Source organism: Natator depressus, chromosome 1 (genome assembly GCF_965152275.1).
Source record: "Natator depressus isolate rNatDep1 chromosome 1, rNatDep2.hap1, whole genome shotgun sequence".
Lineage (NCBI taxonomy): Eukaryota > Metazoa > Chordata > Testudines > Cheloniidae > Natator > Natator depressus.
The window spans coordinates 48,264,672-48,277,108 of NC_134234.1; the positions used below are offsets into that span (position 1 = coordinate 48,264,672).

At 45.0% G+C, this 12,437-nt stretch overlaps 1 protein-coding gene across 2 annotated transcripts in view; it reads right to left on the reverse strand.

Annotated features, from left to right (window-relative positions):
- LOC141991173 (uncharacterized) overlaps window positions 1-12,437 on the reverse strand; it is a 135,203-nt gene that overhangs the window by 31,664 nt on the left and 91,102 nt on the right. The window lies entirely within an intron of this gene.

The following is a 12,437-nucleotide window of genomic DNA, read 5'->3' on the forward strand; positions in this document are numbered from 1 at the left end:
GGTCGAATTTAGCCGCATTAGGTCGATTTTAAAATGAACGCGTCTACACAACCAACCCCATTCCGTCGACCTAAAGGGCTCTTAAAATAGACTTCTGTACTCCTCCCCTGCAAGGGGAGTAGCGCTAAAATCAACCTTGCTGGGTCGAATTTGGGGTAGTGCAGATGCAATTACACAGTATTGGCCTCCGGGAGCTATCCCAGAGTGCTCCAATGTGACCGCTCTGGACAGCACTTTTAACTCCGATGCACTAGCCAGGTACACAGTAAAAGCCCAGGGAAATTTTGAATTTCATTTCCTGTTTGGTCAGCATGGCGAGCTCAGCAGCACAGGTGACCATGCAGTCCGCCCAGAATCGCAAATGAGCTCTAGCATGGACCGAAAGGGAGACACTGGATCTGATTGCTGTATGGGGAGAAGAATCTGTGCAGGCTGAACTCTGATCAAAAAGAAGAAATGCTAATATATATGCCAAAATCGTACAGGGCATGGTGGAGAGAGGCTATAACAGGGACACACAGCAGTGCCGCGTGAAAGTTAAGCTCAGGCAAACCTACCAAAAGACAAAGGAGGCAAACGGTCGCTCTGGGTCAGAGCCCCATAGATGCCGCTTCTATGATCAGCTGCATGGCATTCTAGGTGGGGACCCTACCACTACCCCACCACTGTCTCTGGACACCTGCAAGGGGGGACTCTCATGCAACAAGGAGGATTTTGCAGATGAGGAGGAGGAGATGAATGCACAGCAGGCAAGCAGTGAATCAGTTCTCCCCGACAGCCAGGACCTTTTCATCACCCTGGATCCAATACCCTCCCAAGGCGGGATCCCCGACCCTGAAGCCGGAGAAGGCATCTCTGGTGAGTGCACATTTGTAACTACAGTACGGGATTTAAAAGCAATAGTGTTTAATGTTTGATTTGCCCTGAAGAATTGGGATGCATTTGTGGCCAGTACAGCCACTGGAAAAGACTGTTAACATGTCTGGGGATGGAGTGGGAATCTTCCAGGGAAATCTCCATGAAGCTCTCGTGGAGGTACTCTGAAAGCCTCTGCCTTATTTTGTCCTCCACGGTAGGACACTTTACCATGCCAAGCCAGTAGCAAGTAGTCTGGAATCATTGCAGGACAAAACATGGCAGCGAATGGTCCTGGGTTTGGGTCGCATTCAAGCAACATTCGGTCTTTATCTTTCTGTGTTAGCCTCAGGAGAGTGATATCATTCACGGTCACTTGGTTGAAATAGGGGAATTTTTATAAGGGAACAGTAAAAGGACCCCATTCATGCTGGGTTGTTTGCACTTGGCTAAAAGGGATTGTCCTGGAGAATAGCCACGCGGCGCGGGGAGGGGTAAAGGGATCATCCCAGAGAATAGCCACGTGGCAGGAGGACGGGTGAAGGGATCATCCCAGAGAATAGCCATGCGGTGGGGTGGGGGGAAGTGTGTGCTGCACATCCACCTGAAAACCGCAGCCCCTCCGGTGAAACCCAACCAGCATAGCTCGCTATGGGAAAGGATGGCGCTGCAGTTTGAAACCATTCCCACATGTTATGAAGGTGGAAGAAGCCCAACCCCGTGTACCAAAAGGCTTACCATGGCTGCCTGGAAACCAAATTCTGTTGCCCAGCTGTGTGTGATGTGTCACCATACCGGCAGGTGCTCAATATAAAAGGCAAAGTGTGACCTTGTACCTAAAGCACATGTGCTGTGAATTGCTTGATTCACTGTGAAAGAGTCTTCCTTTTGTTCTCAGAAATGTATCATCTTAAATTTTACTCTCCCTTTTTATCTCCCCCCAGGTGCAAATGTTTCTGTGCTCCCCCATCATCTCCGTCCCTGAAGTTATAGCAGATTAGAAAGCAAAAAAAACGCACTCGTGATGACATGTTTTCCGAGCTCATGCAGTCCTCCTGCACTGATAGGGCACAGCTTAATGCATGGAGGCATTCAGTGGCAGAGGCCAGGAAAGCATTAAGTGAGTGCGAAGAGCAGAGGCAGGAGGCGATGCTGAGGCTAATGGGGGAGCAAACGGACATGATGAAGCATCTGTTGGAGCTGGAAAGCCAACAAGAACACAGACCCCCGCTGCCTCCATGGTATAACCGCCTGCCCTCCTACCCAAGTTCCATATCATAGAATCATAGAATATCAGGGTTGGAAGGGACCCCAGAAGGTCATCTAGTCCAACCCCCTGCTCGAAGCAGGACCAATTCCCAGTTAAATCATCCCAGCCAGGGCTTTGTCAAGCCTGACCTTAAAAACCTCTAAGGAAGGAGATTCTACCACCTCCCTAGGTAACGCATTCCAGTGTTTCACCACCCTCTTAGTGAAAAAGTTTTTCCTAATATCCAACCTAAACCTCCCCCATTGCAACTTGAGACCATTACTCCTCGTTCTGTCATCTGCTACCATTGAGAACAGTCTAGAGCCATCTTCTTTGGAACCCCCTTTCAGGTAGTTGAAAGCAGCTATCAAATCCCCCCTCATTCTTCTCTTCTGCAGACTAAACAATCCCAGCTCCCTCAGCCTCTCCTCATAAGTCATGTGCTCTAGACCCCTAATCATTTTTGTTGCCCTTCGCTGGACTCTCTCCAATTTATCCACATCCTTCTTGTAGTGTGGGGCCCAAAACTGGACACAGTACTCCAGATGAGGCCTCACCAGTGTCAAATAGAGGGGAACGATCATGTCCCTCGATCTGCTCGCTATGCCCCTACTTATACATCCCAAAATGCCATTGGCCTTCTTGGCAACAAGGGCACACTGCTGACTCATATCCAGCTTCTTGTCCACTGTCACCCCTAGGTCCTTTTCCGCAGAACTTCTGCCTAGCCATTCGGTCCCTAGTCTGTAGCGGTGCATTGGATTCTTCCATCCTAAGTGTAGGACCCTGCACTTATCCTTATTGAACCTCATCAGATTTCTTTTGGCCCAATCCTCCAATTTGTCTAGGTCCTTCTGTATCCTATCCCTCCCCTCCAGCGTATCTACCACTCCTCCCAGTTTAATATCATCCGCAAATTTGCTGAGAGTGCAATCCACACCATCCTCCAGATCATTTATGAAGATATTGAACAAAACCGGCCCCAGGACCGACCCCTGGGGCACTCCACTTGACACCGGCTGCCAACTAGACATGGAGCCATTGATCACTACCCGTTGAGCCCGACAATCTAGCCAGCTTTCTACCCACCTTATAGTGCATTCATCCAGCCCATACTTCCTTAACTTGCTGACAAGAATACTGTGGGAGACCGTGTCAAAAGCTTTGCTAAAGTCAAGAAACAATACATCCACTGCTTTCCCTTCATCCACAGAACCAGTAATCTCATCATAAAAGGCGATTAGATTAGTCAGGCATGACCTTCCCTTGGTGAATCCATGCTGACTGGTCCTGATCACTTTCCTCTCATGTAAGTGCTTCAGGATTGATTCTTTGAGGACCTGCTCCATGATTTTTCCAGGGACTGAGGTGAGGCTGACTGGCCTGTAGTTCCCAGGATCCTCCTCCTTCCCTTTTTTAAAGATTGGCACTACATTAGCCTTTTTCCAGTCATCCGGGACTTCCCCCGTTCGCCACGAGTTTTCAAAGATAATGGCCAAGGGCTCTGCAATCACAGCCGCCAATTCCTTCAGCACTCTCGGATGCAACTCGTCCGGCCCCATGGACTTGTGCACGTCCAGCTTTTCTAAATAGTCCCTAACCACCTCTATCTCCACAGAGGGCTGGCCATCTCTTCCCCATTTTGTGATGCCCAGCGCAGCAGTCTGGGAGCTGACCTTGTTAGTGAAAACAGAGGCAAAAAAAGCATTGAGTACATTAGCTTTTTCCACATCCTCTGTCACTAGGTTGCCTCCCTCATTCAGTAAGGGGCCCACACTTTCCTTGGCTTTCTTCTTGTTGCCAGCATACCTGAAGAAACCCTTCTTGTTACTCTTGACATCTCTTGCTAGCTGCAGCTCCAGGTGCGATTTGGCCTTCCTGATATCTTTCCTACATGCCCGAGCAATATTTTTATACTCTTCCCTGGTCATATGTCCAACCTTCCAGTTCTTGTAAGCTTCTTTTTTATGTTTAAGATCCGCTAGGATTTCACCATTAAGCCAAGCTGGTCGCCTGCCATGTTTACTATTCTTTCGACTCATCGGGATGGTTTGTCCCTGTAACCTCAACAGGGATTCCTTGAAATACAGCCAGCTCTCCTGGACTCCCTTCCCCTTCATGTTAGTCCCCCAGGGGATCCTGGCCATCTGTTCCCTGAGGGAGTCGAAGTCTGCTTTCCTGAAGTCCAGGGTCCTCCTCACCCAGACGCCCAAGAATGTGGGAGGCTCTGGGCACCCAGCCATTCCACTCCAGAGGATGGCCCAAGCAACAGAAGGCTGTCATTCAAACAGTTTTGATTTGTAGCGTGGCTACAATAAGCAATGTGGCCTTGTCCTCCCGCACCCCACCCCACCCCACCCGGGGTACCTTGTCAGTTATCTCACTTTTTAAAAAAAAATTAATACAGAAAGAATGCATGGTTTCAAAACAATAGTTACTTTATTTTCTTTGCCAGCTGTGATCGAAGCGGGGATGGTGGTTGGCTTACAGGGAATTAAAATCAACAAAGGGGGCAGGTTTGCAGCAAGAACACACACACACACAGCTGTGACACCGTAGCCTGGCCAGTCATGAAACTGGTTTTCAAAGCCTCTCTGATGCGTAACATGCCTAGCTGTGCTCTTCTAACTGCCCTGGTGTCTGGCTGCTCAAAATCGGCCACCAAGAGATTTGCCTCAACCTCCCGCCCCGCCATAAACATCTCCCCTTTACTCTCACAGATATTATGGAGCACACAGCAAGCAGCAATAACAATGGGAATGTTGGTTTCGCTGAGGTCTAACCTAGTCAGCAAACAGCGCCAGCAAGCTTTTAAACGTCCAAAGGCCATTCTACCACCATTCTGCACTTGCTCAGCCTATAGTTGAACTGCTCCTTACTACTGTCCATGCTGCCTGTGTACCGCTTCATGAGCCATGGGAGCAAGGGGTAGGCTGGGTCCTCAAGGATAACTATTGGCATTTCAACATCCCCAACGGTAATTTTCTGGTATGAGAAGTAAGTCCCTTCTTGCAACTGCTCGAACAGCCCTGAGTTCCTAAAGATGCGAGTGTTATGCACCTTTCCCGGCCATCCCACGTTGATATCAGTGAAAAGTCCCTTGTGATCCATTAGTGCTTGCAGCACCATTGAGAAGTACCCCTTGCGGTTGACGTACTGGTTGGCAAGGTGGTCCGGTGCCAAGATAGGGATGTGTGTTCTCTCTATCGCCCCACCACAGTTAGGGAACCCCACTGCAGTAAAGCCATCCAGTATGACCTGCACATTTCCCAGAGTCACTACCCTGGATAGCAGAACGTCAGTGATTGCACTGGCTACTTGGATTACAGCAGTCCCCACAGTAGACTTGCCCACTCCACATTCATTCCTGACTGACCGGTAGCAGTCAGGTGTTGCAAGCTTCCACAGGGCTATCACCACTCGCTTCTTAACTGTCAGGGCAGCTCTCATCTTGGTATTCCTGCACTTCAGGGCAGGGGAAAGCAACTCACAAAGTTCAAGAAAAGTGGCCTTACGCATGCAAAAGTGTCGCAGCCACTGTGAATCATCCCATACCTGCAACACTATGCTGTCCCACCAGTCTGTGCTTGTTTGCCGGGCCCAGAATCGGCGTTCCACTGTATCAGCCAGCCCCATGGCCACCATGACGTCCCAATTGCCACAGCCCATGCTTTCAGAAACGTCTGTGTCCATGTCCTCATCACAATTGTCCTCTTAGCCCAGTTCTGCACATACTCCAGGATAATGCGCGAGGTGTTTACAATGCTCACAACAGCAGAGGTGAGCTGAGCAGGCTCCATGCTTGCCGTGGTATGGCATCTGCATGGGTAACCCAAGAAAAAAGGCGCAAAATAATTGTCTGCTGTTGCTTTCATGGAGGGAGGGGCGACTGACGACATGTACCCAAAACCACCCTCAACAATGTTTTTGCCCCATCAGGTATTGGGAGCTTAACCCAGAATTCCAATGGGCAGCAGAGACTGCTGGAACTGTGGGATAGCTACCCACAGTGCACCCCTCCATAAGTCGATGATGGCCATAGTACTGAGGACACACTCCGCTGACTTTATGCACTTAGTGGAGACATACACAATCGACTGTATAAAATCGATTTCTAAAAATTGACTTCTATAAAATCGACCTAATTTCGTAGTGTAAACATACCCTTAGAAAAGAAATGAAGTGGAGAGTAGAAAAGGTGGGAAGACTGAAAAGAATATAGAGGAAGGGAAGATAGGAAGACAATGTCAGAGCTGGAGCAAGACAAGGAGCTAGACATCATGAAGAATCAAAAACAAGAATAGGAATAAAGGATAACAATACTTAAAATGAACTTAAAATGTCACCAATATTACTTCAGTCATAGCTAGGCTTCAGAAACTGATTTCAAGTATAAACTTTTCTTTTTTTCTGTTAAATTTATATGGAACCTGATTGTCCTCTATAAAAAAATCTGAGGAATTCTGTGGAAGATATCAGCACAATTTGATTTACAATTTCTTAAGCTCTTCTAAGTAGATACAAGCCTGTATTCTATATAACTCTTGTGTCTCCTATCAATTATTTCCTCTCTTTTTGAAGTCAAATGTGACACTGAGCTCTATTAGTAAACATTGTACAAGGGAGTTCTTTCTCCACATTTGTCCAATCTCTGTGTATATTTAAACAAATAATTTTATTTTAACAAAGGGGGTAGTGTTCTCCTTCATTTGAGCTTTAGTTCTAGCATAAAATGTCAATAGTCTAAAGATCTATTTTGTTTTGTGTAGAGGTTTTGCATTTAATGATGAGAAGAGACTGTTCATGGCTAGCTCTCTGTGCTCATAAATGCACTGACTATCCACATGTCTATGGTATTAGCATACCTTTCTCTGCAGACTGTTACAGTTTTATCTTATGCTGAATAATAATAGAGTGTAAATTAAACGTTATACCAACATGGGAAAGATTCAGTAAACTAGAAATGTAATCTGTGGATATCTGTATACTCACTACATCACACAGTTCTTACAAAGTAATACAGTAAAAGCTGTTTTATTTGGCATGTTGGGGGAATGGGCGATGCCAGTAAGTGAAAAATGCCAGTTAACTAAGAGGGAGGGAGTTTGGGTGTGGGAGGGGATGCAGCGCGTGGGCTCTGGTAGGAAGTTTGGGTGTGGGAGAGGACTCGGAGCAGTGGGTTGGGGTGCAGAAGGGGGTGCGGGATGCTGGATCCAGGGGGCGCTCACCTCGAGCGGCTCCCCGCAAGTGGTGACCTGTTCCGGCTGCTCCTAGGCAGAGGCACGGCAGGCAGCTCTGTGCGCTGCCTCCACCCACATGCACTGCCCCCGCAGCTCCCATTGGCTGTGGTTCCCCACCAATGGGAGCTGCGGACCTAGCACTTGGGGCGGGGCAGCGGGCGGAGCCGCCTGCCACACCTCCGCCTAGGAGCAGCCAGGACAGTTCGTCACTTGCAAGGAGCCACCCAAGATGAGTGCCCCCCCCCCATATCCGGCACCCCGCACCCCAACCCCCTGCTAGTCCCATGCCAACCGGACTATAAACCAGAATTTCAATGAAGATCAGAAATGCCAGTTTATAGAGCTTTCCGGTTGGTGAAGTGCCAGACAAAATAGCTTTTACTATATATATTTAATAGATTATACTTCCCACTAAAGTTAGAGAACTGGGCACTTAATATTTTACTCACCTGTCCAAAAAGAACATTAAGTTTTCATTATAATTGTGATAAAATGTGAGCTGGGTCCAGACCTGAAGAAGAGCTCTGTGTAAGCTCAAAAGTTTATCTCTCTCACCAACAGAAGTTGGTTCAATAAAAGATATTTTATTGTTAAATAAAGCAAGTTGAAGTTTGGGATGGAAGAACTGACTATAAGGTGGATAGAAAACTGGCTAGATCATCGGGCTCAATGGGTAGTGATCAATGGCTCCATGTCTAGTTGGCAGCCGGTATCAAGCAGAGTGCCCCAAGGGTCAGTCCTGGGGCCGGTTTTGTTCAATATCTTTATTAATGATCTGGAGGATGGCGTGGATTGCACCCTCAGCAAGTTTGCAGATGACACTAAACTGGGAGGAGTGGTAGATATGCTGGAGGGTAGGGATAGGATACAGAGTGACCAAGACAAGTGAGAGGATTGGGCCAAAAGAAATCTGATGAGGTTCAACAAGGACAAGTGCAGAGTCCTGCACTTAGGACGGAAGAATCCCATGCACTGCTACAGGCTAAGGACTGGGTGGCTAGGCAACAGTTCTGCAGAAAAGGACCTAGGGTTACAGTGGACGAGAAGCTGGATATGAGTCAACAGTGTGCCCTTGTTGCCAAGAAGGCTAACGGCATTTTGGGCTGTATAAGTAGGAGCATTGCCAGCAGATCAAGGGACATGATCGTTCCCCTCTATTCGGCATTGGTTAGGCCTCATCTGGAGTACTGTGCTCCACACTACAAGGAGGATGTGGAAAAATTGGAAACAGTCTAGCGGAGGGCAACAAAAATGATTAGGGGGGCTGGAGCACATGACTTATTAGGAGAGGCTAAGGGAACTGGGATTATTTAGTCTGCAGAAGAGGAGAATGAGGGGGGATTTGATAGCTGCTTTCAACTACCTGAAAGGGGGTTCCAAAGAGGATGGATCTAGACTGTTCTCAGTGGTAGCAGATGACAGAACAAGGAGTAATGGTCTCAAGTTGCAGTGGGGGAGGTTTAGGTTGGATATTAGGAAAAACTTTTTCACTAGGAGGGTGGGGAAGCACTGGAATGGGTTACCTAGGGAGGTAGTGGAATCTCCTTCCTCAGAGGTTTTTAAGGTCAAGCTTGACAAAGCCCTGGCTGGGATGATTTAGTTGGGGATTGGTCCTGCTTTGCGCAGGGGGTTGGACTAGATGACCTCCTGAGGTCCTTTCCAACCATGATATTCAATGATTCTATGATTCTATATTACCTCACCCACCCTGTCTCTTAATATCCTGTGACCAACATGACTACAACAACTCTGCAAATTACACCATCCCTGAGAGGTATTTGTCTCATCTGTTCTTAAAAACTTCCAATGACAGTGATTTCACAACCTCCCTTGGTACTTAACTATCTTTATAGTTGGAAACTTTTGTTCTAATACCTAACCTAAATCTCCCTTCCTGCAGATTAAGCCCTTTAATTATTGTCCTACGTTCTGTGGACATGAAGAACAATTGATCACCATCCTCTTTATAACAGCCTTAACATACGTGAAGACTGTTACCAGGTCTCCCCTCAGTCTTCTTCTCTCAGGACTAAACATGCCCAGTTTATTTAACCTTTCCTCACAGGTCAGGTTTTCTAAACCATTTATCTTTTTTATTGCTCTCCTCTGGACTCCTCCAATTTGTCCACATCTTTCTTAGTGTGGCATCCAAAACTGGATACAGTACTCACTAGTGCCAAGTAGAATGGGACAATTACCTCTTGTGCCTTACATATGATACTCCATTAATACATCCCAGAACAATATTAGCCTTTTTTGCAGCTGCATCACATTGTTGGCTCATATTCATTCTGTGATCCACTAAAACCCCCCGATTCTTTTCAGCAGTACTTCTCACTAACAAGTTATTCCCCATTTTGTACTTCTACATTTAATTTTAACTTCTTAAATGTAGTACTTTGGACTTACGTTTATTGAATTTATTCTTGCTGATTTCAGACCAATTCTCCAATTTATCAAGGTCATTTTGAATTCTAATCCTGTCTCCCAAAGCACCCCTTCCCATCTTGGTGTCATCCACACATTTTATAAGCAAACTCTCCACTCCATTAGCCTAGTAATTAATGAAAATGGAGAATACTACCCAACACAGGACAGACCCCTGTGGGAACCCACTAGATATGTCCTCCCATTTTGACAGTGAACCATTGATAACTATGCTTTGAATATGGTCTTTCAACCAGTTGTTCACCCACCTTGTAGTGATTTAATCTAAACAGTATTTTGATAGCTTGCTTATGATTATATCACGTGGGGCTGTGTCAAAAGCCTTACTAAAATCAAGATATATCACATCTATTGTTCTCCCCCCCGGCCCCCCATTAGACCAGTTACCCTGTCGAAGAAGGAAATTAGATTGGTTAGACATTATTTGTTCTTGACAAATCCATGTTGGCTATTACACTATTATCCTCTAGTCTAGACTTGCAAATTGATTGTTTAATAATTTGTTCCCAGTATCTTTCCAGTTATCAAAGTTAGGCTAACTAGTCTATAATTCCCCAGGTCCTCCTTCTGCCCCTTTCTAAAATAGATGCTATGTTTGCCCTTATCCAGTCCTCAGGGATCTCATCTGTCCTTCATGAGTTATCAAAGGCCATTGCTAATGGTTCTGAGATTGCGTCATCTAGTTTCTTAAGTACCCTAGGGTAAATTTCATCAGTCTCTGCCAACTTGAATATATCTAACTTACCTAAATATTCTTCTACTGTTCTTCCCTGGCTTGTGTTCCTTCCCCCTTGCTGTTAATGTTATTTGTGCTAAGCAGCTGGTCACTATTAACTGTTTCAGTGAAGACTGAAGCAAAATAGGTATTAAACACCTCAGCCTTCTTGATGTCATCTGTTATTAGCTTCTTTCCCGCTAAGTAGTGGACCTATACTTTCTTTTGTCTTTCTCTTGCTCCTAATATATTTATAGACCCTCTTTTTTTTTTTTTTACCTTCTATGTCCCTTGCTAGATGTAACTCATTTTGTTCTTTAGCATTTATGATTTTGTCTCTACATGTTTGCTCTGTTCTTTTGTATTCAATCCTTAGCAATTTGTCCATGTTTCCATAAGCTACTTGGACTTTCACACCCTTTCCCTTCCCTACTTATCTTCTTTCATTCACAGTCAAGATGTTGTACCCTGCCGCTGATTGGCTTATGATCCTGGCCTCATTGCCCAATTCTTAAATTTTCAAATAAGCACTTTTGTGCTTTCTTCTATGGTGCCCCTCACACTTGGGAGGGGCTGCCCATAAACATCCAGAAAATTACCTGATTATCCTCATTCAGAACTCTGCTTAAAACTCTCTTTTTCTATGATGCCTGCAAAAAAACTGGACAATGCTTAGGTTGCTGGTGTGCTAAGACCATTCCTATCATCCTGACCAATACTGTCTTATTGTTTCTTTGTATTCACCTGTCTGTTGTTTCTTGTCTTAGACTGGAAGCTCTTTGGGGCAGGGACCTTCTTTTGTCAGTGTTTGTACAGCACCTAGCATAATAGGGTCCTCGTCCCTGATTACAGCTTCTAACTACTATGGTAATACAAACTAATAAATAAAAACACTTGTTTCCATTGATCTACAGATGCTTATTTCAGTAGCAGTTTTGATCATAGTCATTTGCCTGTTCCCCAGAACAAGTTATTCAACCACTGATTTGTTGTCAATGTTTTGATAAGGAATTCTTACAAAAATGTTGTCTCTTAACCAGAAACAAACCATGTTCTGGGAGGCATATGTGTGCAAAGAGGAGCAGAGAGACACAAATGTATTCATTTAGACGAAACACATAAGCTATTAAAGGAAGGAAGCACCACCACTCGGCAAACAGATTTATATTAAACTGAACTTTGCTAGAAATATTTATAACATGTTTCTCAAAAATATACTGACTATGATGATAGCATTAGCACTGCATTCAACTGCATTGTGTAATTTAAAGAGGTTACAGTGGAAATTCCCAGGAGTCTTCGCCTCTGTGAAATTTATTTTTAAAATACCTGACATTTGGTGAAATATGGTCCATTTCAAGATTTTTATATTTCAGAGTATTTTTTTTAAAAGCCTCCAGAATGTCACTTCTGACTGGATTACTTTATTAGCATCCATTGGGGAGGTGGGAAATGTGTGATTTCTTGAGAGGGAGAGAGATTACCTCCCTTCAAACCGATGGCAACATTTTAACAACAGGCTCTTGTGAGCCCCTCAGAGCTAGTTCTCACACACATCCCTGCACATCTCATACACATTCAGTACTCTCACATGTATGTTTAAGTAATTATAACTTAATTTATAAGTAATTATACCTGACTATGCATTCTTAAAAGCAGATCTTTCACACTATTGAGTTCAAAATGGCAGAATGAAAAATAACACAATCACCAACAACTCAAATGTTATTAGACTCCTCCTTTCACCATTTGATGACATGATCACGTGTTGGATTTGTCACTGTCTATATTTATATGCATAAATTTTAAAAACCCCAATGAGGTTAATTAAACCATGTTTACTCCATTCTGGGTAAATGTGAAGATACTTCAGCTAAGAACTTACTGAACATCCATCCACATACAGTCTGATAGGTAGGATGTATAGTAT